The sequence below is a fragment of the Chiroxiphia lanceolata genome, chromosome 6 (genome assembly GCF_009829145.1).
Source record: "Chiroxiphia lanceolata isolate bChiLan1 chromosome 6, bChiLan1.pri, whole genome shotgun sequence".
NCBI lineage: Eukaryota > Metazoa > Chordata > Aves > Passeriformes > Pipridae > Chiroxiphia > Chiroxiphia lanceolata.
In genome coordinates, this window is record NC_045642.1 from 29,994,577 (window position 1) to 30,012,707 (window position 18,131).

At 44.9% G+C, this 18,131-nt stretch overlaps 1 long non-coding RNA gene across 1 annotated transcript in view; it reads right to left on the reverse strand.

The window, feature by feature from the left end:
* Positions 1 to 18,131, reverse strand: part of LOC116788733 — a 33,193-nt gene that overhangs the window by 8,087 nt on the left and 6,975 nt on the right. The window contains exons 4-7 of the long non-coding RNA XR_004357749.1: positions 15,160 to 15,357; positions 11,931 to 13,820; positions 9,551 to 9,696; positions 5,348 to 5,473 (exon numbers count right to left, since the gene is read on the reverse strand). This is a non-coding gene — a long non-coding RNA (uncharacterized LOC116788733). The remainder of the gene's footprint in view (positions 1 to 5,347; positions 5,474 to 9,550; positions 9,697 to 11,930; positions 13,821 to 15,159; positions 15,358 to 18,131) is intronic.

Sequence of the window (18,131 nt, forward strand, 5' to 3'; positions counted from 1 at the left end):
GTGCAAGAAGGTGATAGTGATAACAACCATGTGGGTGCAGGGACTGACTGGGGGCACAGGACCTACCCCACTCCTGTGAAGGACCTCCATGGCTTCTGGGCCAGGCACATTCTCCCCAAAGCATGAGCTATTTTTGCCTCAGGCCTGAAACAAAGCTTTCCAAGTGCTCTCCATTTACTAAAAAAGCTTTGGTCAGGCATTATATTAGAACCACAGGCAACCCTTCTGCAACCTTCGAGGCACAAAAAGAGTTTGTTCACGTGCCAGCTGCCCAGCAGTGGAGCTCCTCTCCACTGCAAGCAGCAAGAAACAGCCATTCTCCACTTACATGTGCAACATATACCTTTTTACTATGGTGGGGTGATCCCTGGTACCTGAATCAGCCTAGAAGTCCCTTCTGGGCTCCAAAATGCCTAGAGAGGGCATCCCTGGCTGGGGTAACTGAAGGGCTGTCTCAGCTCTGGCAGTACCAGCTGAGTCAAATACTGGCATTGGTCTCTTGGTGTGGCCCCTGAATACCAGTGCAAGCCATCAGGCCTGCTGTAAAAATGCCCTCTCTCTAATTGTCTGTAGTAGTCATGTCTCCTGAATATGACTCAAAGAACGTTGTCAGGCACCATGCATCAAAGGAAAGGTTGATTCTTCGGTAAGTTTAGTTGGTAGAGCACAAGAGAATGGCATATATGCATATGCTGTCAGAGGACTGATACATATTTTTCAGGAAAACAGTTTTCAGCCAAACTTTCTGCAGTCATCCCAGAGTGTGGCCACCACACCTACCACTCAAATTTTTGAGGCCAAGCATTAACACCAACCAAGGCTGCACAGCCCACCAGTGCCTTCATTGACAAAGCAGGTAAAACTGCACGCACAACTGGAGCAGAGAAGCTGGGTGGAATTCTGGGTGTGCAATCTCGGTTGGGAATTAGCCAAATACTTCACCTTTCATATATGCAAAGGAAGACAAAGGTGCCCGAAACATGGAGAGAATGAGACTCTTTGCTGTGGTTAAACAGAGGTTTCTGTGTATTTCTGTTAGTAGATATTTTCAGATATATCAGTGTCTCCCTCTCTCTCTAAACATTATCTTCTCTGAAAAAAAAAATAATCCAATTTCTCTGGCTTTTTAAAGTAGGCAATATAAATTATGCTCTTCTTACTTAGGGTACACAGTAGCCCAACACATTTAGTAGATAATTACAGGTGAAAAATCTTACCATGCAAACAGAGGTCAAACAGTTTTTGTCCAAAGAGCTCTTACTCTCTAATAGGCCCAAACCAGAAGGAGTTTAGTCTGCAACATGAAGAATTAAGAAGTGATGCTGCTGCAGTCCAGTCGGAGCCTATGGATTGATACAAATCCAATGGGCATTCACAGGTAGGATAGTCTCATTTAGTTCTCAAGGTAGAAAAGAATAGCCTAAGGTAGACCCATTATATCGAGGTGTGGGTTACTACTCGTTTGTCACATTGTGGCCTCACAACAAGTTTTTTACCTTATTACAACCTTTTGTGGTGCTCGTGCCCAAGATTCACGAGAGCGCATCTAGTAAAGGATCTTTACCCAGGTGTGCCAACCTCCAGGGCACAAAGAGCCCAGCAGTGCCAGGCAGAGCTCTGCTGCTGCCAGCAGGAGCTGGAATCAAGCAGGTGGATGGTAGGAGGGTGAGAGCAGAGCTGCAGCAGTGTGGCCCTCTTGGGAGAGAGCAGCATGGCTGCAGGTATCTTCATCTTGCCCAGCACTCCTGAATAGAGAAGATATCCCCCTGCCCTGGTTCCACTGGGGCTCAGCAGAGGTGCAAAAATGAAGTGCTGGGGGAAGGGCAGAGACACAAGGAATACCTCATGGCTGCTTTCACCTCCTCCTCCCAAGTCTCTCTCATAAGGACTTGAACTGTTCCCACGGCCAGCGATTTGATTTGGGCAGGCATCCAGCATTGCTTAGCAGATCCAAAATGACACCTCACACATTCTTGAAGGTGTGAAAGAAACAGCCAAGCTGAATCGTTTCACCACCCTCACGGTACTAGAGGTGATACCATAGACTTGCCAAGGAACATAGAAGGACATCCACAAACATTTCACGACCACCTTCTTTGAGCCTGCTTTGTTATTGAACAGCCATGAGTTTTGGCATTAGCTGGAAAACCGAACATACAACTGCTCAGACAGGCCCTCTGCCTTGACTTTCTTATCATATATCCTCAAAAAGGTAAGACTTTTCAGTAATGATTTATATTTGTCATCTAATAAATATATTAATAGTCCTCATATGGATCATTTGCAAGCAAATAATAATGCTGCAGGCTGGAGGATGGGGATAGGGCTAGCACTGCAGGGACCAACCTGCCAGCTGGGCCCTGGCCTGAGGTTAAGCTACCTGGAAAGATTCTGAAAGCTAGCAGGCAAGAGAGTGGATGTGACGTGGAAAGCTGAATGTGAGAGGGAATATTGTGAGAAGCTGGCAAAAGCTACAGGTGGTGCTGTGAGGGCTAGCTGGATCCCTCATGTGGTTAAGGGGAATGTGTGTGAGCAACAGCCGAACCACACAGCTGGAGTGGAGCACTGGGGGCATTCTGGGAAATAGGACCAGTGAGCCTGGTAACCATACCCATAATAGCACGTAAGTCTGAGATAACCTGGCTAGCAGTGTCAGAAATAACAAACTCGGGAATGGATATGGCAAAACTAGGACTAAAGAGGAAAAAGTAATTAGGTGCAGGTTGTTTCTCTTGATTGAGGAATGGAAATGGAGATGCAAGGTGGCAAAAAGAGACATCAAGAAACACAGAAATTAATATTAAGATATGTAATTTCATGTGTCTGGGCATATTTGTCAAGCAGCTCTAACGCTTGACCACTGCAGCTGGAGCCAGACAATGAACCAAACCCTGTGTTTCTTGGCCATAGCAGCAGAATCAGACCTGCTTCCACCCCAGGCAAAGGATAGGGGTTGGCAGTGCAGGAAGGAGCTTTCACTTGTTGTCAAGTAAACATCGGGACAGACAGATTGAGCATCCCAGCATAACCACTTTGGTGACTGTTCCAGATCAGATGGCATTAGTAACAGCCCACCACTGTGTAACAGATAGGATTTCAGATTTTTTTGGGTTTTGTTTTCAGTTCAGTTCATACAGACAAACTACTGGCACCAAAGAAGGTGCCTTGTTTACCTTCAAACTCATGGTCTGCACTCGAGTGTCTTCCAGGAAAATAATTTGCATTGCATCTCCCCTGCCTTAGTGCAGGCATTTGATTAGGAAATACAAAATATACTCTTTGAAGTGATAGTTAGCAGTTCTGCAAGCACTCCCAGCAGAAGATATAAATGCAGATTTCAAAAACTTGTCAGGAAAAAGCAAGTTACTCAGAATTTACTTCATCTGAGCTTTGACTGAAGGTTTGATATCTACTTATTATACTGAAATTAGTCAGCTCATCTCCAACTAAAGAGAAATATATTTTGTATTCAAGCTCTACAACATCTCATTCACTGTACCTCAGATCACCCACCAACCAGCAGAGACTTGGCTTTTCGTAATTTCCCCATATTGGTGTTGCCATACCACTGCATTTCTGTGGTGCAGCCACACCAGCACTACTTGTGAGCAGACCAGCTAAGAAAAGGTGATGAATGACCCTGTGGAGATTAAGCTGTGAAACATCTCTCATTGGCCTGAATACGGAGCACTGAATTTACCCTCACAGCCTTTTCTCCATGTTCCCAGGTCTCCTTCCCCTGGCAGGGGTTTGTCCTCGCTTGGACCTCATGTAGAGAAGCCATTAGCCCTGTGCACCCAGAGTTTCAGCTCTTCTTTCCTAAGGCAGACTGCTCCATCTCACTTTAGAGCTCCTGTTTCCTTGCCCTCTGCTGTAACCTCTTCTGAAGGCATCTTTTGCTCCAGCCTCACCACAAGGAAAACAAGTTACTCAGATTCTGTATCTAAGAGTACTTTGGAAAACTCCATGTTGCCCAGACACTTGCAGAGGGCTGAAAGAAGGTAAGTATTTTGCTGAATACTCTCCTCTTGAACAGAAACATGTGCAAAGCTGGACTCCATATCATCAGATTCATCAGATATGCTAACCAATATCCACTGCAGAAGTGTTTGTGAGAACGAAGAGAATGCTGGGGGCCTTTAGCAGAGCGGGGCAAATGAACCACCATTAAGAACTCTACACAGTTTGAACTATCGATCCAGTTGACTTCTTATTTAATTGTAAGCAAAATCTGTTTTGCCACCCTGGAGTTTTTATTCCTCACTGTTATAGAGATTTTTCAATATTATTGCCTTGGTTTGGGGGAAGAGTACTTTTCTCTTTTTGTCCCATCAAGCTACGTTCTCACATTAAAAAGAAATGTCAAGCAGCCAAGTTGATTTTCAGCTACATCTGCCTCCAGAGCAGACCTCTTCCCCTAGTTAACTAGTGGGATGGATCATAAGACACGGCTCAGGAGGCTTTCGAGTCTAGGCTTGATCAACAAGCTGACAGTCCTGAAAAAGGACAGCTGATGTCAGGGAAAAGCAGTAAGAAGAGCAACACGAACTGCACAATAATTTTAGGAATACCATCAGGAATTCTGATGTAAACTGTTCAGATTTTTGAAGGTAAATCCATCACTCAATTCACAGTCACAATAAGCTTGTATGTAAGGGTTTCTGCAGCATGGAAGGGCAGTAGATCCTCCCACCTGCACCATAACTTGACCGGCACCTTTGCAAAGGTCACAGTGCCTAGAAGCCCAGCCCCTTCACCACCACCCTGGCCAGGCTCTGATCCCATGCTTGGTAACACAGACAGCATTAGAGCTGGCTGGAGAAGAGGTACATCCATGTGCAGTTTCTAAACTTTCCAGAGTCCCTTCTTGCTCTGATTTCTCATCAGGACTGAGAACCTCTGCACTAGTCAGAGATCCTTACAAGAAAGAGCAATTTGTCACCACAGGAGCATATTTTGTGTGCAATATCAATTTAGCATGATGTGAAGATTCTGTAGAAATTGGAGCTAGAGCTATGGTATTAAGTTTAGCACGACTGACTGGGGACCCACATCCTCACCTTCTTCAACTGTCCCATTTTCACTGCCTGCAAATTACTTACCTTCCCTTAGCCCCATCTCCTCCACTCTTGAGCTAACGCAATTCAACAATGCCTTTTTTGGTTCTATAGCAGCTAATGGCTTAAATATAGTACAAGTGAAGATCCAGTGATCCAAGTGTAAGTACAAATGAAGAACATTTGTTGGGTCCTCTGGCTGATGAAGTATTGCAGCCTTACTGAGAAGCCAGTCTTTGTAGGTATATCAGGGAACAGTTAGCTCCTAGTGTAGGATATAGAGAGCTTACCTGGAGACAGTCCTGCACTAGTCCCTAGGTCAGGTGTCTGTGGAGCTGATCTCTTTGGCTCCTGCAGCCCTCTCCCTTCCAGTGAATAAATTACCAGCTATGTAACTGGTGAGCACATTATTCTTCCTTGAAAAGCAAAATTGGAAAGATGAGCAAATATCTCTCAAAATAATAATTAAAAAAAACCACAAACAAACAAACAAAAAAAAGACTTTAAAAGAAGGAGGAGCACTTGGCCCTGAGAAACAGCCATACTGCAGCAAATGCAACACCCTCTCCTGAAAACTGCAGAAAGCCAGTATCTTGGAATTTGTCTGGGGCAACAAAGCTAACTCACTCTGCTGGAAAATATCACATTCATCTTGGCAAGAACAGCCATTACAGAATTAACTTAATTCTGATGGTTTTTAAAAGAACTACCTTGTACAGTTCATAGGAAGGAAGGCCTTTCAGCATACAGTTTCACAGGGATAGCTGCACTCTGAGAGGGCAGATATCTTGGTGTGGGGAGGCAGGAACATTTGGGGGAGCAGACCAGGGGAAGGAATTCTAGTAGCACTGATCATCATTTTTGGAAACAGCAGTCAGTCAAGCAGCTGGCAATGAAGCAACTGTTGTTCATCCCTGCTGATGGCATGTCAAATAAGTGAGGTGCTGAACACTCTGGAGTCACAGAGAGAATTGAGATGAATGGCTTCAGCTGGGTATCCTGCTCTTGGGAAACTTGTTAGGCTCAAGAGCTGCAGGATTGCACTGCATAAAGCCTACGCCATTATTTCTTATTTCTTATTTCTTATGAATCTAGATATCACTGGGCTTAACAGCAAACAAATTTTCCTCTTCTGCCAACATTTTAACTGAGCATACAACCTTTCCCACATAGTCATTGCTATGATTTACCAGAAAAGTCATCTACAATTGCCACAATTAGGACAAAAGGCATGACTTCCACTGCCAAAGCATGGAAATTCCCTGTGTGACCTCAGCTCTTCAATACCCCTTGAAGGCAGTGATAGCCACCATCAGACTTTCCTCAAAAGGATGTTGAACTAGTCTGTCACAAACGTGTGGGCTAGTGAGCAAAATAGGTAGCTAATTTTCCAACAGTGACTAAGTGCAACTCTGAATCTGAGGTGTGATTTCTCCTGGGTATACTGGCCTTCAAGGTTTCTGTGATGATATTTTGTGTCCCCTTCTCACCACCTATTTAATCTCTCCAACCAGGAACAGCCCAGGAAGGGGCTGGTCCATCCTGCCTCCCACACAGATGTCTGCACCGCCAAATCAGCACCAATGGCAATACCCTTTTTCATCACCAGGCCAGCAAGAATTCAACCTCACCTTCACATCCATAGGTACGTTTACATTTAGAATAACTTTTATTTTTGCTACATTATGTGAGGCCCAAGCCTTTGGGCTGCAGTGATCTAGGAAGGGACTGAAAAGCTAAGAATCTCAGTAGGCACCTACACAGCACCCCTACCATGCTGCCCAAGTCACAAGACAGGCAGGGAAAGGATTTCCAGCAAAGAAGAAAAAGCATAACAGAGTCCAGTGGAGGCACTGGTATTCATGGTAGTCCTCATCAAGTTCTGTCCTTCCCCTTGCATCATTCTCATGAGTGGGAAAAGACATCAGTAACGTAGTCTACTCTCTGCACGTAACTCCTCTGTTTGGATGCAGAGGGCCAGGCTGGCACAGGGAACATAATTTAAGAGTGTCTAACCTCATGCTTGGTAAATTGGGCCCATTATACAACCCCCGTCTGTATCACTGTACGTATAGAGTATATATTGATGAAGTGGGATTTTGCATGCTGAATAACATCCATATGCTATGCAGGAGATATTTCCTGTTCTCAGTGCTGCTGTGTCATTAACTTTCCTGCTTGTTTTGACTGTTTATCTCTCAAGCTGAAGTGTCTAGAACTGTGAAAGTGACCGCTAAGAAAAAGTCATTAATACAAACATCACTAATATTTATGACATTCTGAGAAAAATATTCCGCAATGCGTTGCCTTGTTTTCCACATAGCTCAGTAAGGACTAGGGTGCCTTGGAGTTCTATTCTGCTTCAGCTCTCTTCCATTTTCCTCCAAGCAGCAAGGGCGCCTCGGAGCAATGAGGATTTTCTGGCCCTTTAACAATCCCCTTGTCCGCCAGACTTCCTCCTTTCATAGTCCCCATGCGCTCCCTCCCCTCTCCCCCAGGGCTAGTTAATATGTGCCAAATCCTGACACCCTGAATGGTTTCCCAACGCCGACACTAATCACGTTTTCGGGAGCAGGTCAGCAGTGAAGGAGCTGAAATTCGTGTGAAAAAGTCCCCGGGATGGCCCCGGTGCCTCACACCTGCATGCCCTATTCATCTGCACTGTTTACACATTGTCATCCACAATTAATTCTTTCCAGGGACGCTCCACTGCCTGCCCTCCCGTTGCACAGGGACCCCATTCTGAGCTGTTGTGTCTGTTAAATTGAGCATGGGGTGCTGCGATTAAATTAAGTTTTGTGGCGCTCTCTCTCTCTCCCTCCCTCCCCTTGCCTTTTCTCTCTGTTAATAATGATGCCTGATGGAAGATTGCTGGCACTGGAGTAAAGAGGTAATTACAGGCACTAAAAGTAGGGAAAGAAAAATTTCTATGTGGAAATGTGAATGGGGACATCTTTTCTAGCTAGCCCTCAGTGCGAGGTGGGAACCGCAGCCCCGTGCAATGTCCAGGGTACAAGGAGGAGAGGAGGACACAGGGGCACACAGGAAGATCTCCCACAGAGCAAATGGGCAAAATTCAGATCTGTGACAGTCTTTACGCACTGGCCTGAATACAAGTTTTCTTCAGCAAGTGACATTCTCACTTTCTACTACAGCCATGTTTGTGCATATATGTAGCATACACCAGCTATGGTATCTTCTCCCAAGATAACATACCCAAACACACCAGGAGAAATTCCCTGGCCTAATGGGCTAGCAAGTCTCCTCATGCTGGCACACTTCTGCACTGTTGAGTAAACTGAGTAAAACGTGGAATGAGAATAGCTCACTGGAGGTGAGGAGGAAAACAAGAGAAGAGGACAGAAATTTGACCAGCTTCTACAAAACCTCAAGGCAGCAGCTTTTTTTTCCAAGTGTTTTACTTGTGCATGAAGTGGACAACAGGTTTTTATTACTCAGATGTCTTCAAAGTCAAAGAGCCATTTTTGTTGAGAACATGCGACTTTCCAAGCAAGTGAAGTTGGGTGGATTTGGCTTTATATCTTTTTTCAGCCACTTGTAGGACTCAATACCACAAGCAAGAAGGGCACTACCGTGGTAAGAAGGGCAGAGCTCAGACCCTTCCAGCCAACAGCCTGGACTAGAGCTACAGCCAAGCTAAAGAACAGCCTCTGTTTTCTCATGTCAGACACACCAAAAAAAAAAAAAGACACGAGAATTGCCTGAAGTTCTGAGGCCCCAATATCCAAGACACACATAACACATAACAAAATTAATTGACTACAAGCACAGTCTTTTATGTCTCGGCAAATAGCAGCCTCTCTGATTTTTATCCTGTGCAAGAAAATTGCCCCTGCAAGACAAAAATCTTCATGTTGGCAATTATAGAAACAGCCTCCTTATAAACACCACTGTAAAATATTGTTGCATGCATGTATGAAATGTGCTGGAAAGCACGTGCTACATCCCCCTCTAGTGCTGAACTACTACAGAATAACAACCTAATCCTGCTACTGCTTTCTTCAGGTGGAGCAAAGACTTTTCTGCAACAATCCATATTTAAAATCCAGAAAAAAACCTCAAGGGTGGCTGCCATATATGAAGGCATCTTTATGGGATGATTGCTCTAAAGAAGATGGATTCACAGGGGCTGAGAAGTCCAAGAGTCCTTAAAATGAACAAGGCTTTAATACCTCCTAAATACCGGTGTGAATCCAAAGTAAATCTGTTTTGTTTTGCAAGTCTCCTTATTCATTTTGTACTTCCTCTTAAAAGCTAGGGAGCTGCATACATCACACACCTGACCAACACCCAGCCCATTGCATCACAGGTCTTTAGTGCTTCATAACAAGCATTACCTGGGGAAAGCAGCCTCTCCAAGAGCACCAGCACGGTTCTGCAAAGTATGTGACAGCTCACAGCAAAGGCATTCTGACTGCAAGTCTCAGTTCTCAAGCACATATGGCAGTGTGTGTTGCATGTCACAGACTCACCCCATGCTTGGTGTTGCAGAGCTCTTCAGGTGGTCAGTCTGCATTTACTTTGCATCCCACTGTGGGACAATCTCAGCTTGTTAGTAGGAGAGGGAGGAAGCCAGAGAGCAGTCAGGCATCAAGGAAAGTCAGACCCAAAGAAGGTCCTGGGGAGGTTGAAGAGAGCAAAGACAGGCTGGCTTCAGCAGCTTACCTGGGTCAGGCGGGGCAGAGACCAGGATTTACAACCAGCATGGGCAGCAAACGTTACTCTAGCTGACATACTCAACTGGACATGGGAACAAGGCAGCACACATAACACCAGCACCATGCTCCTCCTTCCACCCTTCCTCACCCGGACAACAGACCCTGCTTATACTGTCCTTCCAACCTGCTGCTACAGGCACAAAGCACACAAACTTTAGCAAAAGCCTCCAAGGCCCCCTAACAAAACCACAGTCACTCAGCAGAGAGGAGCAGTGAGCCAGGAGGCTCCTTGTACCAACAAGCCATGCTGCACCACCAGCTGCAAGCACTCTCTGCCTCCCCTCTGTATTCAGCCTCAAGGAGAAGTAAGCACAATCCTTCTTTCCAGATGGGTAAAACCTGCCAAAAACCAGCTGAACATAGGTCTTTACAATGGAGGCATTTGAGTAACCTCAGTGGCAGGTGTTGGGAGCAGCCCTGCCTACGAAACATGAAGCAAAGGCTCATACTTAAATTATTTCCCTGAAGCAGAACTACTAGTACACTTAGTAATGTAACTATCACAAAACCTGCAAGCTGCCTACCGACTTTTCCTCCCACTGAAAACAATGAGAGTGGAGGATGTTCAGTAAATTATACCACTTGCCCAGCTAATAAACAATTCATAAAATTATGCATGGTTTTGAAGTGCTCTATAAAAATATATTAATCAATCATTAAATAATTAAGATAACTCTCTGTTCTTTTTCTCTGGCACTCCCAAGTTGATGGATGTTCCTATAGCAACAGAGGAGCAGGACTGAGGGCAGGGGGAATGCAGGGCTCGGGAGGCGATGCTAGCACAGGACCTTTGCTCTCCAGCCCTCCAAAAGTCATGCAGGGCAAGCGGAAGGGGGCTGCGAGAGGTGACATGCAGGAAGGAGGCTTTCAATTTTAATGGAGATTCTTACGATGACAGTCTATGCAAATAGGTACATGAAAGAGGAGAGGAAACAGACTGGGGGAAGGGGGAGAGAAATTAACCCTGGTTCAGATTTCAAAGCAAAGCCAGGAATAATTTTTGGAGCTAAGAATAGTTGCAATGCACCTTGTTCTCCCTGGGTTTGAGCCCTGCATAATTCTTAGACTCGGAGTCTGAAATTACAGCCGGGAGGGGGAGGGAAGCCAGGCTGCACAGTCCAGGAAACGCGGCTGTCCCGGCTGCAGCTTCATCACCTTTATGGTTCTTTTGTGTCACCAAAAGGCACTATTTAACAAAGGAGCTGTCCTTTTGCTTTTGCAGGGCCATTGCAGTTGTTTTGCAAATGAGATTGCTTGATTGCTGGGCAAAATCAGAGATCTTTTGAAGCTGTTGCCCAGGAAAGGGGGAGGGCAAGGGATTCAATTATCCCTCACAGAAAGTCGTAGGACCTGCCTGGTCTTATAGAGAGCTGTTGAGAATGAGCCAATGCAACTTTTGAATTTACTTTTAGGTAAAATTAATGAGAAATCCCAGGAAGACCCTACAACCACTTCCAGAAAAGAGAGGAGTCTGCCGAATTGCCAAGAGAAACTCCTGTCCCTATTGCAGCCCACTCACCTTCCTCAGGGACAGCCAAGCCAGAGGCTGCCTGGCCCCAGCTAGCCTCTGAGAGGATGAGTGGGGATCTTTAGCTTGTCAGGAAATCTGCCCAACCGACACTAAAGGGCAGCTCTGTCGCTAAGTCCAGGGGGCCAGTCTGCAGACCCCCAGGAGCTTATTGGTGTAGATCAGATCACATCAAAACCTATGCAGGCACTCACTGGGTGACCTTTTTAATTAGAGCACAGCTTCTGCAACACAGAAAGTGCCTCTGGGAATTCAGGGATGCTGCTGACAAGAAATGGTGTTTTGTGGAGGTGATCTGGAACGGAGCGCTTTGCTTCAACTGTCCCAAAATTTTTCATTTCAATTGAGTTTAGCGTTGAAATGAATTTTCCCAAAAAGGCCTCTCTTCTTTCCTGTGCATGGGGCTTGCGGCTGAGCTGCATTCACTGAGAACAAAATGGACCTGGCCCAAGCTTCATGGGAGCTGGGCAGAGCTCCCAGGGAGCACAGCCCAGAGGAGAGAATGGGACCCAAACCCAAGGAAAGGCGCTGCCTACTTTAATGTTAAGCAGACTCGAAACTAAATGTTTCATGTCAGTTCAACAAATTGAAACAAAACATTCCTACCTCACAAATGTCAAAATACTTCACTTTGATCCAGAAAATGTCAAAACGGAACATGGAAACATTTCTGAACATGACTGTTTTAATTCCAGGAAACAATTTTTCCTGGTTTTTTGCCACAGTTTGCTCTGTTCTGAAAAACAGAAATTCAAAATTTCACAAAGCTTCACTTAGACCCATTTATCACAGGAGGGACCAATATTGCATATAAACACGTGTGTGTGTGAACACTCTCATTCACATGCACAGCACATCCCTGTGACACTCCGGGACTCTCTCCAGGCTGATTTCACCACCCATATAGCTGCTAGGCCTCCAGCCCCATGACCTGAGGATGCCCTTCAGTTTGTAGAAGGTCCCATGTGCCTGGGAATACCCAGTACAAGTGCACTGTCAAACATAAGCAATGGATGTCCACGAGATACCTTAAAAACAGAATGTTTAGGGCTGGCACTGCCATCACTACCATCCCCACAGGGTTCGCACACAATCCAGGTCCCTTTAGATTCCTCCTATTCTCAATTAGGGCAGACACAGGCTGTGGTCTGACTTGTTTCAGACCTCATAGTTTGGTGATGATGTGACTAACGAGAAACTGGTTTGAATAATCTCCTTGTTTGAGAAGCAATGTTAAAACCAGCACTTACTTAGAGAAAAGAGGGAAGGGTTTAGAAATTTCACAACTTTCATATAATTTGACCAGTAATGTTAATCTATATTCTGATGATCCTGTCCACTGAGCGTGGTTAAAAACACACTAATATGGAGAAAGGTGACATGCTCTTAATCATGTACTGCATGCCCATGTGTCTATTTTTGCTTCAGTAGATGAGATCCTAATGCTGCATCCAGTAACAGTTTGATGACTTTGTATGGACACTACTTTCAGTGTTCTTGCCATGCAGCTGAAGGCTACAAACATGGCTAGCTGTGTCACTGGCCCCTTGGAGAAAGTGCTCCCATTTACTGTGCCAAGAAGCAGCTAAACCAGGGAACAAAGTCTTCCCCTGTGCTCCTCCCATGCCTACCAAAGCTTTCTGGCTGTTCTGTTTACCCATTTGCTTAGGATACCCCTCTTCTTTCAAAAAGCTAAAAGACATCCTAGAACATCTTTGTACATTTATTTTTCACAGTTTTTCAGTGTTGATTTTGTCTCCACCACATGTTTCCAAATAGGGTCCCTTGGTGCCAGGTCCTATCTTGTTTCTACAGGTGAAATGTCCTCATAGGGGTACACTATAGCTCTCTTGCACAGTGGGATAGCTGACATGAAAAGATTAGCCACATACACCTTAGCCCTCCAAACCAAACTGGCCAGGAATGGGGCTTCACACTCCTCTCCTGCCAGACTCTCAGCATCTCCTGCCTAGGTTTCCCTGCTACAGACCAATCTTTCCCTCGTGCCTCCATATCGGGGAACTTTTCTGTATCTTGGTCTCTTCCTTACTGGGGGAAAAAAATCTTCTTTTAAATATTTCCCCACCAGCATTTCTGCAAAAGCACCTCTCATCATCCCTGGACACACAATGTTCTACCAGGAAATATATTTCTCATTTTGTCTAAATAACCAATAATAATTCATTCTGCTAATTTTCTGATTCTCTCCGAATCTTCCAAACTCATTCACCCTCTAAGCATGTAAAAATAAACTGCAGGAACAATTCATATTGCATCTACAGCTAAACACTCTCTTGGGTTCCACTGTTGCCAAACTGTACCCTTCAGACTCATTCCCTGTGGGTTGGCAGTAGCTCAGGGCTTGCAGGCTCTCTGAGGCTTGGATCTGATGCAAAATCAGTCTTCTTGCTGAGACCTTGCAGTTTCTTCACAAGGCTTTTGCAAAAACTGAAAGGAACATCCAGAAGACCTCATCCATCACTGGGCTGTCCTGGGCTGAGAGAGAAGAATGGATCTGAGATAGGCTGTCTTTCAGGTAATGATTGTTGCCACCTCCTAGAAACAGCTTGCAGCAGCCTTGCCAATTGCTGGGTTTCATCCCTAAATATAGGAAGGCTTTAGGCTTTAAAATATGATGCAGATGAGTAAGAAATCTTCCTTTTAGGGATAAAAGTGTAGCAACACTTCCTGGAAGCAGTATATCACCTTTGAGAACCAAGGCATGCATTGTTTTAAAAATAGAAGATAATAAGATAAAATAAAGAATAACCAGAGGAACAGAGAAAATTGGTGTGTAGGTTATATTCCAAAAGCCTCCCCAATGAAGCTTCAGAAGTGCTCTGTTGCCATCAATACCTTTGAAGATTATTTCAAGGCTGCACTAATATGTGGATCTTGAGTGCAGCTGTTACCATGGGCACATATCTAATCAAAGGGGCCTAATTATGTATATTACCCAATTTGACACTTAGGGAGCACTTCAATGATGATTCTTCGGCTTGTCTGACAAATAACATGATTATTCAGTGAGCTGCATATATTTTAATATTGAATTTTTGTTCTTTCATAAGTAACTGTCTAGCTAACCAAAAGTGCTTTTCACTTGTGAAGTCATAGCCAATATTAGCAACCAGATTAAATTAATTATGTTTAATAAGCTAATAAATATATTTAGGACTCTTCATGCTATGCTCAGTCACCTTTAGAAAACATTTCATCATTAGTCACCAAAAAATGAAGTGTTCTCTTTTTCTCAAGGATGTCAGCACTTTAAAAACTTCAGTTTAATATTATAAATTAAATGCAATTTGCTTTAAAAATAGATTTTAAAATTGATGCTTGTCTTTAGCTTTAAGACTGAAAACAGATTCTTTATATATGTCTTGGATTTATGGGAGAAGCAAGGAATTTTTCAGGAACATGTCAGAAATAAGTTGGTGGTGCTCATTCTTAGGGCCTCACTATATTAAAAATGTGTAGAAGACTGTTGCTTCTCCCACCCTGCTACAATGCTCCCCAGCACAAGAAGAAAGCAAGGTTTTTCCTGTGACACCTAAAGAATGAAGGAGACTGCCAGCAGAAGGACAGTGGGATGGGTAGTGACGAAGGTTGCAGAGCTGAGCCATGCTTTAAATCATCTGTGACAATGAGCTGGGAGACAAGACAGGAGCCTGGCAGACTTGGGTCAAGGTCTCGAGGAGATGAGCAATCCTACCCGTGCATACAACATTTTGCTTTTCTTCTCTGTCTTTCTGCCAGCTTTACTCATCTGTTGTTCTCATAAGTATATTCAGGAAAAGGACTGAGAAAGGCCCCTCTGGAATTGTTGTTTTACCTTCCATCCCCATCACATCCACACAGCTGCCAGAAGGACACATGGTTGGGAGAACCTGCCAGTTTGAGTAGCCTTTTCCTTCCTTTCATCCATGCACTGAAAGGATAATGTGAGAAGAAAGAGACCCTGTAAGTCATCAGGTGACCAGAAGCACATCACCTTCTGTGCTTTTCTTCCCATGACAAGGATTCCTCAAGTCTGCAAGAGAGAAATATGCAAAGCATGGAGTTGGGTACAGGAACGAAGCAAACTGTTGAGCTGCAGGGGAACTGGTGTAACAGAACAGGAAACCACCCAAACTGTGAGGTGTCTAGTCAAGACTAGCAATAAAAAAGTGTCTCTACCAGAGTCAGTGATGAGTAGGTAGGACCAAGACAAGAGGACTGAGGAATTACTCGACAGGATGAACTGTGTGATGTCACTGACACCAGCACAAGTCGTGGCCTATTGGCTTTGGCAAAATTCTTTTGGAAACTCATTGGCAAAAACAGCTGCTGATCAGGGGAAAGACAAGAACCCTCTTTTCCAGCCCCAGTGGGGACACGTGAAAGACCCCCAAGTCAGCACCAGTTGCCCACTGTCATCAGCATGAGCACCCTGCCCCAACCACCAAGGAGGTGGGTCTGCAAGGGCACAACTCAGCTAGTGCTGTGTTGAGTGGTCCTGCTCCAGCTGGTCAACTAAAAAGTGAACCAGTACGACTGGAGTTTGCATGGCTGTCAGTGTAACACTCTTTATGTAAAATTGAAGCATTAATAATAAACCACATAATAGTAATTGGAATACAGGTATCCTAGTAAAAGATGGGAGTGTATCATTCAATATTCCCCATACTGGTTGTCATCTGATTCAGCTGGCAGTCTCTGTGCTAATCAATCATGAAGTTCCCAGCCTCAGTCACTCTGTGATACCAGGCCTCCTCTCCCTCCCCTAGCACCCCACATTTAAAAGTAATTAAACTCTTGTCCTGTGTCCAGGTGTCACAAGACACCCGGTAAGTCTCACCTTTAACTACACACTTGGATGTGCTGAAATAGCAGCACTGCAGATGCTGCCTCTGGGGCTCAGCCTGCTCCCACCAAAGCACCAGGAGAGCTGCTGGCAGGGCACCCCCAGCTCTGCTTGGCTTCCCAGGGCACAGTAGGGAGCTGCAAATGAATCAGCAGTGCCCCACTGCAGGTCAACACACCCAGCTATCTGTGTTTTCCTTTGTTTGTCAATTTCCATCAGCCTTCATTTTCCTCTAAATCTCTTTGGGGTACCAATTAATCCAGAGGGTTTTCATTTACTCTGGCTGTCCAAATCAGCAACACACGAATACCCCCCACAACCGCTGCCAACAGCTCGTAATACATTTTAACTGCTCCTTGGCCTTTGATGTGTAAGCCTTCTGGGCAACATTATCATTACCCTTTATTTACCTCTGTATGTGAATGCAGCGCTGCACAGCCACTTGCACGTGCTAAGTGCGACTAGAGTTCGCTTGTGTCTGAAGTAAAGCATATTGGCCTGAGAACCACGCAAGAATTTTGCCCTCTTTGCTAGCAAAACCCTGAACCAGTCAAAATAAACACCAATAATATCCCAGGTTATGGAGAGCTTATTTTTAAAGTGGATGAGCAAATACAGGTATGAACAGGACAAACCAAAAGAGTTGTTTACCTAGAGAGAAGACTTAGTGGGAGAAAGGAGACCTGGCTCAGTCTGGAAGCATGGACACCATGTCAGGGTAAGCAGATAGTGTGCCTTGCACTCATGCATATGCTGAAAGTAAGAACACTGCTCTAGCTGAAACACTGGATACAGGCAAACTCATGAAAATGTAATGGGCAAATTTTAGTGAGCCAGGGTGATTTCAGTTCCCGGCTGGGGCATTCTTTGCAACTTTGGAGACATTTATGGTTTTGAGGGCTCTCGTAATTGAAATAGTTACAATTGCATTTCTCAGGGAACATGAATATGCATAGGTGGCATTTAGGCTGAAGGTTTGGAAGGGCATTCAGCCCAGCTAGGAAAATGTGAAAACACTCAGAGCCCTGCAGGATTAGTTGAACATGGCACAGGTTAGCTAAAGATGGTTTCAGAGGATCCACACAATCCACGGATGCTTACAATATGGGGGTGGAGAAACAAACTCCCTGTAATAAGTATTTTTGTGGGAAATTATGGGTATACAATCTTAATATGGGTGTACCATATTAACACACAGAGTCCCCAAGCCCAGACAGTGAAGGAGGAGATCCTGGGTAGTGAGGGAGGAGATTTGGACTTTGCCCAGCCAGACTGTAGCCTCTGAAGTTTTCTACTGGTCCTGCTATCTTCTCTGACCAAAAGTGATAAACGACTCCCCCCACCTCCATGGTCATCCTGAAGCTGTGAAACAAAGCTCTGCTCACTGTTGCTCTCCTCTACCCAGAGGGCTGATATTTCACTTTTTATAAATTCAAATCTTTGATTGAGCAGGGTGAAGCATAATTTCACTATTGCAGGCATCATTCTGCAAAGGATGCAATGGGCTATGCCCTCGTAGCACAGAGCTTGGTGTAGCAACCATGGCCAGTCTCCAGATGCTCCAGTTCTGCAAGGGACTTGTGCTGGATTAAACTAGGACTACCCCATAAAACTGTGAGGACGGCAGAAAAAGGGGCTGCTTGCAGCATGTTGCTGCATCTGTCCCTAAAATAGGAATGAGCCCTTCCCCACTCACCCTGAAAGCATGTGGGGATAAATAGACCACAAAGTGGAGCTATTAAAACAGGTCCAGAGGAGGCTTGGTTTCAAGCAGGACGTGGGACACCAAACAATAGCTGCCATTTTGAAGCAGCTAGAGCCCAGGGTGCTCTTGACAATGTGGTGGAAAACACTGTCTCAGGGTACAACCCTTGCTTGCGAAATAAATAGGCCCCTGAGAATTCCCTGTGCAATGGCTGCTGACGTGCAAATTCAGAGCTGAAAAACATCAACTGTACTTT